This window comes from Euprymna scolopes, chromosome 15, assembly GCF_053919585.1.
Source record: "Euprymna scolopes isolate OS-2025 chromosome 15, ASM5391958v1, whole genome shotgun sequence".
Taxonomy (NCBI): domain Eukaryota; kingdom Metazoa; phylum Mollusca; class Cephalopoda; order Sepiida; family Sepiolidae; genus Euprymna; species Euprymna scolopes.
In genome coordinates, this window is record NC_136496.1 from 61805903 (window position 1) to 61814244 (window position 8342).

Below are 8342 nucleotides of genomic sequence, written 5' to 3' on the forward strand. Positions count from 1 at the left end.
CAGTATGCGAGCCTACTAGACCTTTTTCTCACAACTTGCCCTGAACTATGTTCAGTTTCTGTTCTGTCGCCTCTTGGATCTTCCGACCACTCTGTTGTATCAATTAAGATAAAAATGAAATGTAATAAGTCCCCAGACGTACCTTTCCATCGTACAGTATATCGATACACTATGGCTGACTGGGATAGCTCCCGTACATTTATATCGGATCTTCCTCTGCGTTACATGTTTAAAAAGGATATGTCCTCTATAGTATTATACCTGACTGAATGGTTAATTGTAGGTATTGACCGTTTCATACCCTCTAAAACGTTTCAGCAAAAACCTAACAGCCAGCCATGGTTCTCTCCAGAATGTGCTGCTGCCATTGCGCACAGAAATCACTTTTTCCACTGCTTCAAACGTATTAGATGTATGGAAACTAAAGCCGCTTTCAGGACTGCCATCAACCATTGTAAGAAAGTAATAAAGAACGCAAGATAGTTGTATGCTCAATCTGTTAAGTCCAAAGAAGCTGAGCAGCGGCTTGGTTCCCACGAGTTTTGGCAAATAGCAAACAGAATCCTGAACAGAAGCGTGTGCTCCATCCCAACTATTATCAATGGACCTGAGGTAATCTCGTCAGCATCAGACAAAACCAAACTCTTTGTCATGAACTTTGCAGCTAATTCTACCCTTTGCGACCATGGCCGCCAACCCCCAATATTTCCTCCTGTATCAGAAAACACACTATGTGATATACGTATATCTGTACGTGATGTTGCCAAGCTAATCAAAAACCTTGATTCCAGTAAAGCAACTGGCCCTGACGGTATTCCAATTATAGTCCTCAAAAAACTTCAACCTGAACTAGCGCCCATACTTGCAAAACTGTTTAAACGTTGTCTTAAGGAGAATAGTTTCCCATCTCCCTGGAAAATCTCATCAGTATGCCCTGTATTTAAGAATTCAGGTGATCGCTCATCCCCTCTCAGTACAGGCCAATAAGTCTCCTGTGCGTCATGAGTAAGTTGCTAGAATCTGTGTTAAATACAGAAGTAATCAACCATCTCAACAAAAATAACCTTCTTAGTGACACTCAATATGGTTTCCGTTCTGCTAGATCTACAGCAGATATGCTTACAGTTATATCGCATAGGATTAGCAAATCTCTCGACGGTTGCAATCTTTCTAGGGCAATTGCTCTTGACATATCTAAAGCCTTTGATAGGGTATGGCATAAAGGTTTACTTCATAAGATCGCTAGCTATGGTATAGCTGGAAAAGTCTTCTCAATTATTAAATCATTTCTTTCTGATAGGTTCATAAGAGTAGTAGTTGAGGGGCAAAAATCAGAAGCTCACAGTATGAATGCCGGTGTCCCTCAGGGGTCCATCCTGGGCCCAACTCTTTTCCTGATCTACATTAATGATCTTCCAAATCACATCCTTACATCATTTGTAGACATTTATGCTGACGACACTACCATTTATGGTTGCACATCTAAGACAGTAAACGACCAAGTTCTCTCCAATTCTCTCTCCTCTGATCTTGAGCACGTAGTACAATGGGGAAAGGAGTGGCTGGTTACTTTTAATGCATCTAAAACCAAGCTTCTCTCTTTACATCATCAACATTCTAATCCACATCTGGCATCAATTGAAATGAATGACTCTCGTCTTCAGGAGGCCTCAAGTTTTGACAAGCTTCTGGGCTTGACCATTACTCCTGATCTTAAATGGAACACGTACATCAAATCTGTTGCCAAGGCGGCTGGAAAAATGGTGGGATCTTTCTATCGATCCGGTAAATATCTCACTGCTGATTCTATTCTCTATCTATATAAGAGCCAGGTACGTCCAAGGATGGAATACTGTTGCCACAGCTGGGCAGGAGCTGCTAGAAAGGACTTGTCCTGCCTTGATAGAGTTCAAAATAGACTTCGTAGCCTCGTAGGAGATGTCCTTTTCTCCTCCTTGCAACCTCTATCTCACAGAAGAGATGTTGCGAGTTTTCTCTGATGTATCGTTATTTTCATGGAAAGTGTTCGACTGAGCTTCAATCTATGGTCCCCCCTCGCCAAACTTTCACAAGAAACACTCGTCTAGCTGTTAACACTATCAATAATTCCCCCCACTCTTTATCTGTGCCTAAACCTAAACGTAGATTCCATGAACAAAGCTTCTTTCTTAGAACTGCACGCCTGTGGAATTGTCTTCCGTTTTCCTGCTTTCCGGCTGACTACAATATGGTTGTGTTCAAGTCTAACGTAAATAAGTTTTTGATGAGCCGTTCCATATAAGTTATCAAATTTACCAAATTTTCATTACTAATGATTACTATATTGCCCAATTTCTACTGTACACTCTTTAACCCTTATCCTTGAGTGACCTCTTGGCCTTGATAATGTGGTGATGCCTATGTGAAAAAAAACGCCCCTCGTGTATCTATCTATATATATATATACATACATATATACTAATATATACTAGCATGGGTGCCCGGTGTTGCCCGGGTATTTGGAGGTGTATGTTGAGCAAAAAAAAAAAGCGGTAATTTTTTTTTTACTTTGACCCCAATTATGACCCCTTAAAATGTATTGTTTTGAGCTCAACTCAAGTTATTAAGTTAGATTTATGTCCATCAAACCTATATCATAAATTTCAAGTGTGTAGACCTAAAATTGTCGGAGAGGTTTGGTAGAGTTCTCAAAAGTCAAATCGTTGAACTTTGACCCCTTAATCACCAAATTTCTGGCCCAAAACCGATCAAATCGATTTACCCAAATCTCAGTACCCTGTAAATCAACTTTCGAGTCTGTAGACTGGTAATTGACAGAGTTATTGCGTAGGGAAATGCACACAGACACACAGACACACAGACTTGACACTTTCACTTATATATATATATATATATATATATATATATATATATATATATAATAAAAATCTTGAAGTTGAAAACTTTATTTTTTGAAAATTCACAAATATTCAAAACCTGTAAGGAAGGTATAAAAAATTGTATTATTCCACAAGGAGGAAAAATAATACAAGAAAAATATTTATTCCATATTCTTTTTTTTCCTTTTTTCTCTTTCTTGTTGTTCCATTGAAATTAAATCCCTATAAACTTTTAAATGTCTTTTTTATGCAAACATGATAAACTTCATATTATTTGTTAATCTAATGCATTAACCTGCAAAATTTAAAGTATATTTGCAAAGCTCTTCCGTCTGATTAGAAAAACGTCCTTCTTCGTAACTCTATGGAAAAAGTTTTTATTTCGAATAATTACGTTTTTGTACGTTGCTTACAGGTTTAACAGGTTTATTTAAACTTTGAAAAAGATTTTTTCAACTTTAAGATTCTTTAAATCATATTACAGCACTATCGCTTTGGGGATTTATTGAGCTTTTTCGTCTGGTTTGGTTTATTATATAAATATTTGTATGCTATTTATATTGAATTGAGTCTACACTTTTCTTTATGTAACGCAAATATTACCCGTTCGTATATATATATATATATATATATATATATATATATATATATATATACCCCCCCACACACACACACACGTTTATATATATATATATATATATATATATATATATATATATATATATATAACAAAAACCGAAGAATATATATCTTTACCATAGTATAAGATCAACAAGGAAAAGTAAAGTAAATTAAGGAAAAACCTCTTAGTGCAATGGTGTTTCAAAGCTAAACGCTTATTATCAGATAAGGAGAAAGACCAGAGTTATACAAAATGCAGATATAAAAAACTGGCTCAATCAAATTAAGATGTGAAATGATAATTAAAGAATTGAATTATATGGTAAAAACAATTAAATAGGTACAATATATAAGGGGACATCGTAGGGATAGTATATATGAAGTTCATAGTAAAAACAAAAAATAACACTGCGAAATAATTGGGATCAGTAAAGAAGAGAGAATAATAAAGAAGGAAGGCAAACATAGGGATGATAGATGAGAAAATGAAAAAAGAAGGAAATAAGATAGAAATGGTAAATAAGGGATACGGAAATACGTATATTAATAAATAATTTAAAAAATACAACAGTCTTAAGGTGACAAAATGGGATTAGTAAAGTGCTCCAATCGTTCAATAATAAAATAAAATAAATTATATTTATACAAGTTCCAGTGAAGTTTTTAGTTTAGGGGTTTGAAAAGCGATAGATACAGTAAATACAGCAAATCTAATACATTAAAAGAGTTTGGAGAATCAAATCTTGATACATTTTTCGTAAATCCTGAAAGTAGTTGTGCGGCATAGCACAATCCATATACTGGTAGACTTCTGTGAATTGGTGTGAAAGTAGAAACATCCAGATAAGAATTCTCGAAAAAGGAATGCCGTCAGTAAAATTCTAAGTATTGATAGGGTTCAATCTCGTCAAGTTAGAGATTTTTTAATAGGATATATATATCTATAATATAATGTTGAATGTCTGTGTGTGTATGTGTGTATTTGTGTATGTGTGTGTGTGTGTCTTATTACGAATAGGCTCATATATGGTTGACTATTTAAAAAAAACTGATTACATATAATGATAGAAGATGTATCGAAACACAGGAATGGGTATGTTGGATCTGGCAGAAAAGTGGTTCATTAAAATTGTGGGGTCTGCGATCGCGCCTGGTCCACACAGTATGAAAATAAAAAAATTAAAAATTAAAAGAAAACGTTTACAAGTGTTTTTGATATAGATGTACATAATAATACTTTCATAAGTATGTTTTTACTTAAATAGGGATGGTATAATAAAATTGTGGGGTCGGCGTTCGCGCCTGGCCTTCATAGAATGGAAATAGGCACACACTTTAAAGAAAGACTTTTCATATCTATCTGTGTAAGTATACTTTCATAACTATGTTTCTGTTTGAAGAAATATGGTGTAATAAAATCATGGGGTGTTTGTTCGCACCCGGCCTCCATAGAATGGAAATATGTCACACAGTTTAACAAGGTTTTTCAATATAGATCCACAGAATATTGTGATAAGTGTTTCAATGTGAACAGTTATGGTATAATAAATTATGGGTTTTATCTATTTTATTTTTAATTTCATCATATTTTGATTTGGTTTTGATACCCCCGAATTCGAAGCTATCTCTTTACAACCCTTCTTTTTCATAACCTATCATACTTTCATAAATCAGAGTCCGTTTTCCGTAGGCTGTTTTTGAACACAGTCAACGACGGGTACTTTTGCTAGTATATATATATATATATATATATATATATATATATATATATATATATATATATATATCAGACAAATGGCAAAATTCATACCACTCCTTAGAATAGAGGGTGCCATTAAAATACACACAAAGGCTGTCGAGGTCATAATTTTGTTAGGAAAATCCAAGATGGAAAATGAGTAATAAGAACGAACACATCCAAAATGGAAAAATCCAGAAATCAGATTCTATATCAACAAGAAAACAACTTTTAGATGATAGAATTTTAAGGTAAAGAGAAAGCTCTAAAACAATCACAAATTGGTTATAGATAAAAAATAAGAAACAATATATACTACTTTATAGAAATTGAACTCGAAAAAAGCGATAAAATATCCAGCAATGAAATTTGAAGGCGGATTAAATAAAAAAAATAGCTTAGGTTTTTTTTTTTATTAAAAAAGAGAAAAGTGAAGTAGAGACAATGAAGAAGGAAAATGAATCAGTGACAACAGAGAAAATGGAAGGGAATGAGAAAAATGAAAGAAGAAAAAGTAAGTGAAATGTATGTACTTGGATTGGGATATCAGATTGGGGATTGGAGGTTGTTAAATAATGCTAGGAGTGAATTAAAACTGAATTCGAAACGGAAACCAAAACTAGAGGCGTGTCAAATAAACTGATCAGATAAAAATTGAGTCGAAGATACAACCGTGCAGGAGAGGGGAAAATGGCAGAACACAGACATAATCCTGCCAGCACAGACATAGGCATACAATTAAATATACGTACATATAAACACGAAAACAAAATAAGGAAAATGTCTGTTCAACAACGGTACGCTTATACAAATACAAATATAATTACACCGAAAAAGATATATGCAATTATACACGAATACAAAAACACAATTATATCTATCTATCTATCTATCTATCTATCTCTCTCTCCCTCTCTCTCTCTCTCTCTCTCTCTCTCTCTCTCTATATATATATATATATATATATATATATATATATATATATATAAATGTAAATGTTGGTTCGTTCTAAACGAATAAAACCATATTTCTACGTTACCAATTTATTTGAAATTTTCAGACAACCCATTTTTAGAGTCGAGGTATGTTTTTATGTTATTAAAATAAATTTACCTCGGAATTGTTAAAATTAAAATATTAAATAAAATAAATATATTTTTTAACCGTTACTGCGAATCTGTTCTGTTGATAAAACTGAACTTCCGGTTCGATTCATTTCACAGCCAAGAATTGACGAAATGTTTCATTTTCTGTTAACTCGATAAGTGAAAAAAAAACAAACCAAAAAAAAAAACATAATTCATTTGTTTATCTTCCAAATTTTTAAATTTACATATTTTTTCTTTATTATATAAGGCAAAGAAAAAGTTTTTCGCTTGCTTTTTGGGTTTTTTTTGTTTGTTTTTCGATATAAGATTGATTGGTAAAGTACAGTTTATTTTTGTCCGCGCTATTTTTTAAATCGTATTTCCAGCACCCTCCCCACCCCATGTTAAGAATGGCTTTTTAAATATTAACGTTATTATTACAACACGGATCAATAATAGAATAATAACGTTATTTAGAAAGCCATTCTTAACATGAGGAGGACATTTTGTTACTATTCTATACTTTCACCTAACAATTTCATCACCAAAAGATGGTACTTATGCAGAGAAGATAAGTGCTGAAATAACGCTATAAAAAACATAATTCATTTGTTTATCTTCCAAATTTTTTAATGTACACATTTTTCTTTATTATATAAGGCCCCCCCAAAAAGTTGGTCGCTTGCTTTTTGAGTTTTTTTGTTTGTTTTTCGATATAAGATTGATTGGTAAAGTACAGTTTATTTTTGTCCGCGCTATTTTTTAAATCGTATTTCCATCACCCTCTTACAATTTAATCACCAAAAGATGGTACTTATGCAGAGAAGATACCGTGCTGAAATAACGCTATTAAAAAAAAACATAATTCATTTGTTTATCTTCCAAATTTTTTAATTTACACATTTTTTCTTTATTATATAAGGCCAAAAAAAAGGTTGGTCGCTTGCTTTTTGAGTTTTTTTTTTGTTTTTCGATATAAGATTGATTGGTAAAGTACGGTTTTTTTTTGTCCGCGCTATTTTTTAAATCGTATTTCCAGGCAATTACAGTTTTATTGTGTTTTTATTCAATTATAAGGTTAAAATACACCCTCCCCTCCCCATGTTAAGAATGGCTTTTTAAATATTAACGTTATTATTACAACACGGATCACTCTCTGCATGAGTACTGTACTTTCACCTAACAATTTAATAAACAAAACCTGGTACTTTTGCAGAGAAGGTACCGTACTGAAATAACACTATTAAGAAAGCCATTCTTAACATGGGAAAGGGAGAGTGTTCTGTAACTATTCTATATTTTCACCTAACAATTTAATAAACAAAAGATAGTACTTATGAAGAGAAGGTACCGTGCTGAAATAATACCGTTATTTAAAAAGCTATTCTTAACATGGGGGGAGGGGAGTTTTGCATCTATTCTAAAATATGAATGTTTTTTCTTTATTAAAGAAATTGGATACTCGTGCACTTATTGATCCGTGCTGAAATAATAACGTTATTATTTCTCGAAAATTCCTTTAAAACTACCACTCTTATAGGTTTTCGGGGTCGCTGAAAACGAAAATAACCTTTATAATTAAGGCAAACGAGTAGTTTCCAAGATATGAAGAAATGTTAGTTTAAAAAAGTGAAGGATCACTTTTCCATAATAATTTAACGTAAAATGATCACCCACTTTGTGGCCACGATTTTTGGGGTTGGGGCGTTCTTTCTACCCTTGAAAATCCTTTAAAATTACCTGCTTAAATTGGTTAGAGGGGCAGGGGGTCGGCCGCCCCCCCACACAGAAAAATGCCCCTCTCTCAGCTGGCCAGAAAGTGGGTGCTCATTCTAAGTTAAATTTAAATTGAAAAGTGATCACCCACTTTTCGAAAAAGTAATTTCTTCATATCATGAAAACTTTCTTTTTTGCGACGGAAACGGTTTGCAGATTCGTTTTTAGTACACTGAAATCTACAATAAAATATTTCGTTATATACGAACATGAGACGGGCCTTAAAGTAAAATAATACCG